The sequence below is a fragment of the Bos grunniens genome, chromosome 19 (genome assembly GCF_055505025.1).
Source record: "Bos grunniens cultivar Pamir isolate PY7600 chromosome 19, Bosgru_T2T1.0, whole genome shotgun sequence".
NCBI lineage: Eukaryota > Metazoa > Chordata > Mammalia > Artiodactyla > Bovidae > Bos > Bos grunniens.
In genome coordinates, this window is record NC_141183.1 from 8263581 (window position 1) to 8270304 (window position 6724).

General features: G+C 47.7%; 1 long non-coding RNA gene across 1 annotated transcript; it reads left to right on the top strand.

Moving 5' to 3' along the window:
• The first annotated feature begins 3204 nt into the window (after positions 1 to 3204).
• LOC147351133 (uncharacterized) lies at positions 3205 to 4899 on the top strand. The gene is made up of 2 exons (XR_015147202.1): positions 3205 to 3519; positions 4602 to 4899. It is a non-coding gene; the product is annotated as an uncharacterized LOC147351133 (long non-coding RNA).
• The last annotated feature ends 1825 nt before the right edge of the window (positions 4900 to 6724 follow it).

The window sequence follows — 6724 nt, forward strand, 5'->3', positions numbered from 1 at the left end:
GAGCAGGGGTGGGACAAAGTCATTTCCTTTCCTTTGGTTTTCTTTGAACACTAGCCAGCCCTTGCATGCGTGTTCAGTCGTGTCTGACTCTTTGCGACCCCATGTGCTGTATAGTCCATGGAATTCTCCAGACCAGAATACTGGAGTGGGTAGCCTTTCCCTTCTCCAGGGGATCTTCCCAACCCAGGGATCGAACCCAGGGTAAATAAAATAATAAAGTCTTGGCAATTCCTTGGTGGTCCAGTGGTTAGAACTTGGTGCTTTCACTGCCATGGGCCTAGATCAAAAAATAAAATTTAAAAAAAGTATTAAAACACACACACACACAAACCAAATCTACTGGACTAATCCTGAGTGGAAGGACTTCCCTGGTGGTCCAGTGGCTAAGACTCCACACTCGCAGTGCAAGGGGCCCAGGTTCCATCACTGGTGAGGCAACTAGATCCCACATGCTGCAACTGAGTTTTCATGTCGAAACTAAAGATCCCACATGCCACCATGAAGACCCAGTGTGGCCAAATAAATATTTAAAAAAACACTGGGTGGGAAAGCAACAAAGTCCATATGCAATGGAAATTTGCCATGTCTATCTAGAATCCAAACACGTGATTATTTTGCAGTTGCCAAGTAAACAGAGAGAAGGATCTCCTTCCTACCATGGGAGCTGAAGGACAGCCAGCCCTCTCCGGCTGGCAACCAAGCACAGCTTGAGGGGCTGCAGCTCCCTGTCACTCTACCTCGATGCTCTTCCTGGGCCGATTGGGAGATGCAGGGATAAATGGAGATGTCTTATAAGTGATGAAGAAATTTACACCACGATCTCTTGTACATGATCAAAGCCCAGTGGAGTTCTGGCAAATAGCTGGTGAGAGCGACACAGGGGTGTTGTCCGCAGTGGACAGTTCCAGGGGCAAGATCAAGCTTGGATACAGGCTCAGCTGCCTGGTCACATGAGCACCTATTTGGTTTCACTTCATACCTTATGAGAGCACTGAGCTCTGGGCTCAAAAACAGGATGTAATTGAAATCATGTGTGGGTGTGCACGCCTACATGTACACAGGGGTGTGTGTGAGGGCAGTGCTAACCAGTGGCCTTCAGCCAGTGCCCAGAACTGCACAGACCGGCCCCACCCTCCATCCGCTCTGGCTCAGTCCTCACCGGGAGCCCATATGCCTGCACTTTCCTACACAGCTTTGCCTGCACAAGACCAGGCAAGCGCTTCTCGTCCCTGCCGGGCCCTGGCGACAGTCGCCCACTGCACCGAAACAAATCAAGTCCTCACCTGCCTCCTTCCCCAGGGAACTCTAGAGTTCAGATGTTCATGCCAAGCCCTGCCTGCTGGCCTCCGTGGCTGCTGTAGTTGGGGAGAGAAGAGGGTAGGGATGTGTCCTCTAGCCACCATCCCCCTCAAAGCCCTGGGCTTGACCCCCTGGGATTAGTTAGACAAGGAAGGAGAGAGGGATGTCAAGATAGAATATGGTAGGAGGTAGAATATCTGCTTCCAGATACCTCCGAGGCAGAACCTCAAAAGGCAGGAGAGTGGGATGCTCAAGAGAGTACATCGCAATCCACAATTTCAGTGCCTTTTTTTTTTTAACTTATTGGTTTATTTTTGGCCATGCTGGGTCTTCATTGCTGCAGGGGCTTTTCTCTAGCTGTGGGGACGACGCTCAAGTTGTGGCGGCAGGTCTCTCATTGCAGTGGCTTCCCTTGTTGCAGCTCCCGGGCTCTAGAGCAGAGGCTCAATAGTGGTGTGCACAGGCTTAGTTGCCCTGCAGCCTGTAGGAGTTTCCAGGACCAGGGATCGAACCTGTGTCTCCTGCACTGGCAGGCGGATTCTTTACCGCTGGGCCACCAGGGAAAACCCTCAGCTGTACTGCTGACTGACTGTGAGCTGGGACAAATTCTTCAAGCTCGCTACACCCTGGTTTCCTCATCTGTAACAACTTCATAAGAACGGCCACATTTATCAAGCTTTGAAACATATACATCAGTTCAGTTCAGTTGTTCAGTCGTGTCCGACTCTTTGTGACCCCGTGAATCGCAGGACGTCAGGCCTCCCTGTCCATCACCAACTCCCGGAGTTCACCCAGACTCACGTCCATCGAGTTAGTGATGCCATCCAGCCATCTCATCCTCTGTCGTCCCCTTCTCCTCCTGCCCCCAATCCCTCCCAGCATCAGAGTCTTTTCCAATGAGTCAACTCTTTGCATTAGGTGGCCAAAGTACTGGAGCTTCAGCTTTAGCATCAGTCCTTCCAAAGAAATCCCAGGGCTGATCTCCTTCAGAACGGACTGGTTGGATCTCCTTGCAGTCCAAGGGACTCTCAAGAGTCTTCTCCAACACCACAGTTCAAAAGCATCAATTCTTTGGCGCTCAGCCTTCTTCACAGTCCAACTCTCACATCCATACATGACCACAGGAAAAACCATAGCCTTGACTAGATGGACCTTTGTTGGCAAAGTGATGTCTCTGCTTTTGAATATGCTATCTAGGTTGGTCATAACTTTCCTTCCAAGGAGTAAGCGTCTTTTAATCTCATGGCTGCAGTCACCATCTGCAGTGATTTTGGAGCCCAGAAAAATAAAGTCTGACACTGTTTCCACTGTTTCCCCATCTATTTCCCATGAAGTGATGGGACTGGATGCCATGATCTTCGTTTTCTGAATGTTGAGCTTTAAGCCAACTTTTTCACTCTCCACTTTCACTTTCATCAAGAGGCTTTTTAGTTCCTCTTCACTTTCTGCCATAAGGGTGGTGTCATCTGCATATCTGAGGTTATTGATATTTCTCCCGGCAATCTTGATTCTAGCTTGTGTTTCTTCCAGTCCAGCGTTTCTCATGGTGTACTCTGCATATAAGTTAAATAAACAGGGTGACAATATACAGCCTTGATGTACTCCTTTTCCTATTTGGAACCAGTCTGTTGTTCCATGTCCAGTTCTAACTGTTGCTTCCTGACCTGTACACAGGTTTCTCAAGAGGCAGGTCAGGTGGTCTGGTATTCCCATCTCTTTCAGAATTTTCCACAGTTTATTGTGATCCACACAGTCAAAGGCTTTAGCATAGTCAATAAAGCAGAAATAGATGTTTTTCTTGAACTGTCTTGCTTTTTCGATGATCCAGCAGATGTTGGCAATTTGGTCTCTGGTTCCTCTGCCTTTTCTAAAACCAGCTTGAACATCAGGAAGTTCACGGTTCACATATTGCTGAAGCCTGGCTTGGAGAATTTTGAGCATTACTTTACTAGCGTGTGAGATGAGTGCAATTGTGCGGTAGTTTGAGCACTCTTTGGCATTGCCTTTCTTTGGGATTGGACTGAAAACTGACTTTTTCTAGTCCTGTGGCCACTGCTGAGTTTTCCAAATTTGCTGGCATATTGAGTGCAGCACTTTCACAGCATCATCTTTCAGGATTTGGAATAGCTCAACTAGAATTCCATCACCTCCACTAGCTTTGTTTGTAGTGATGCTCTCCAACGCCCACTTGACTTCACATTCCAGGATGTCTGGCTCTAGGTCAGTGATCACACCATCGTGATTATCTGGGTCGTGAAGATCTTTTTTGTACAGTTCTTCTGTGTATTCTTGCCATCTCTTCTTAATATCTTCTGCTTCTGTTAGGTCCATACCATTTCTGTCCTTTATCGAGCCCATCTTTGCATGAAATATTCCTTTGGTATCTCTGATTTTCTTAAAGTGATCTCTAGTCTTTCCCATTCTATTGTTTTCCTCTATTTCTTTGCATTGATCACTGAGGAAGGGTTTCTTATCTCTTCTTGCTATTCTTTGGAACTCTGCATTCAGATGCTTATATCTTTCCTTTTCTCCTTTGCTTTTCACTTCTCTTCTTTTCACAGCTATTTGTAAGGCCTCCCCAGACAGCCATTTTGCTTTTTTGCATTACATAACCATATGTAAAATTAGACAGCCAGTGGAAATTTGCTCTATGACCCAGGGAACTCAAATCTGCTGCTCCGTGACAACCTGGAGGTAGGGCATGGTATAAAAAATGGGAGGGAGGATCCAGGGAGGGGATGTGCAGGTACCTCTGGCTGATGCATGTTGATGCATGGCAGAAACCAACACAATATGGAAAAACAATTGTCCTCCAATTAAAAGTAAATAATTAAAAAAAAAAAAGAATTGCTACACTTATCAAATATGCCTGCAACGGTTCTGGAAATGGAGGGAGCCCTGTACAGATGTTTTTAGTCCCATGCAGACTGAAAAGTGATGTGTCAGGGACAGATGCTGGAGCAGGAGAAAGACAGGGCCCTTGTGGGTGAAATGCTGTGCCTGCCCACAGTGCCAGGCTTTGGATGGTGCGATAAGAGGGCTACACCTGAAAGCCTGGTGTCACCAGGTGCATTGCTTGCAGAGCTGCTACAACAAGCCGTCCATCCTTAGCTGCCTGCGTATACACACTCCTCCCAGGGAGGTCAAGTCTGTTTCCCCCCAGCTTAACTCTGGGTTGGCCTTAGACTTTCTTTGGTCAATAGAATGTGGCCAAAATGACACTGTGTGCTTTCTGACAATCAGCCTCATTTGGCTTTGTAGCATCTTTTTTTTTTTTTTAATTATTTATTGGACTTTCCTAGTGGCGCACTGGATAAGAGTCTGTCTGCCAATGCAGGGGACACAGGTTCAATCCCTGGTCCGGGAAGATTCCACATGCTGTGGAGCAACTATGCCCATGTGCCACAACTACTGAGCCCTCGAGCTGAAGCTACTGAAGCCCACGCACTTGGACCCTGTGCTCCACGCAAGGAGAAGCCGCCGCAAGGGGAAGCCTGCGGACCACAGTGAGGAGTGGCCGCTAGTGAACTAGGGAAAAGCCCATGAGCAGCAATGAAGACCCAGCACAACCAAAAAGAAAATAAACTTAATTTAAAAATATTTATTTATTTTTATTGATTTATTTGGCCTTGCTGGGTCTCAGTGGTGGCTCGCAGGATCATTAGTTGTAGCGTGTGGGGTCAGTTCCCTGACCAGGGAATCAAACGCCGGTCTCCTTCAGTAGGAGCACAGAGTCTTAGCCACTGGACCACCAGGGAAGTCCCTGGCCTTGTAGCTTCTGCTCCAGGGTGTTCTTGGACCCCTCTGCCACCATGTCCAGGAGTCGGGCTAACCTCCTGGAGGATGAGAGGCCTCACAGCAGAGAATGAGAGCCAGCACGAATGCCTGGACAGCAGTGTGAGGCCATCTTGGAGCGTCCAGCTCCAGGCCTGCAGCTGCGTGGGTGACTCCAGACCGAAATAGGAGGAAGCCGATCTCAGACTCGATCGTTGAGCCATAAAATCATGAGCAAATACATGGTCATTTGTTCAAGCCTTCAGAATTCGGAAGGCCTGGAGGGCCGCTTCTCAGGGAGCGGGGTTTCGCAGGCCCAGGCTCTGGGGTGGAGCTGCTGCTGACATCTGGGGGCCCAGCAGCAGTTGCACTTCCTGCCGGGGCTTCCGCAGAGGGCTCACGCTGGGCTCTTCAACCCCGGCCTGCAAATGTGCCAACAGCCTTCTTATCGCATCTCACATCCCACTCGCCTGGCCTGGTGGCTGGGGAAATGCTAAGTTTTCAGCAGCCCAAAGAGGGCGGCTAATTTAGGAGGATTGCACAACCTGAGGTCAAGGCTGAACACCCCAGCTGTCACCACTGAAACAAAAGGAAGGGGGTGGGAGGGGAACTTTGAATGGTTATGAGGCCTTTCAGGGAGGTTCTACTAGAGCATTCAAAAATGTTCTGGGACTGATGTCCCCCCTCCCCGCCTGCCAAAACAAACAGAAAGAGAAAAAAAACAACAACAACCTTGACTTTTTATTTTTTTGCAGTTTATTTTTTTACCATTAAAAAATGGAAGCAGAGTTGACTTACAGTGCTGTGTTAGTTTCAGGTATACAGGATTTTTAAATTTAAAAACTCAGTAGAAGAATTCCCTGGTGAGGCAGTAGATAGAAATCTGCTTGCCAGTTCGGGGGACATGGGTTCTATCCCTGGTCCCGGAAGATTCCACATGCCTCGGAGCAGCTAAGCGCGTGCAACGCAAGTGCTGAGCCCACGTGCCGCCATCACTGAAGCCGGTGTGCCTAGAGCCTGTACTCCCCAAGGAGAAGCCACTGCAGTGAGAAGCCTGCACACCGACTAGAGAAAAGCCCAAGCAGCAACAAAGACCCAGCACAGTCAGAAAGAAAAAAAAAAATTGAAGTATAGTTGATTTACAAAGATGTATTAGTTTCAGGGCTACAGGATTTTTAAATCAAAAAACTCACAAGAGAATCTGAAAAAAAGAGTATAGTCTTTGGTTGAAATCCAAATGCTTGGTTCACAGGGCAAAAAAATAATAACTAAAAATATGTAAATTATAAATCAAGCAAGAGACTTGAAGGGTGGATCTTAGGGACAAAAGGGAGCACAATAAGGTGGGAAGACATGGGTGAATGATAAAGATTTTCCTGATCTGACTCAGACTCGCAGGTTGGAGAAGATAAGCCCTGGGCTTATCCTGGTGAAATTCCAGAATTCCCAGGAGTGGAATCCCAGTGGCAGGAATGCATTACTTAGAAAACGAATTAGCCTTCTGCTGGACTCTTTATACTTTCCAGACTGGAGGCTGGAAGACAATGAAGCAGGAGAGAGAGGTTCCTGGGAACCGTGTGGGTGTATTTATAAATCTATAAACGTCCCCGGCAAGAGATGACATGTGTCTGTCTCTACTCTAAGCCAAGCC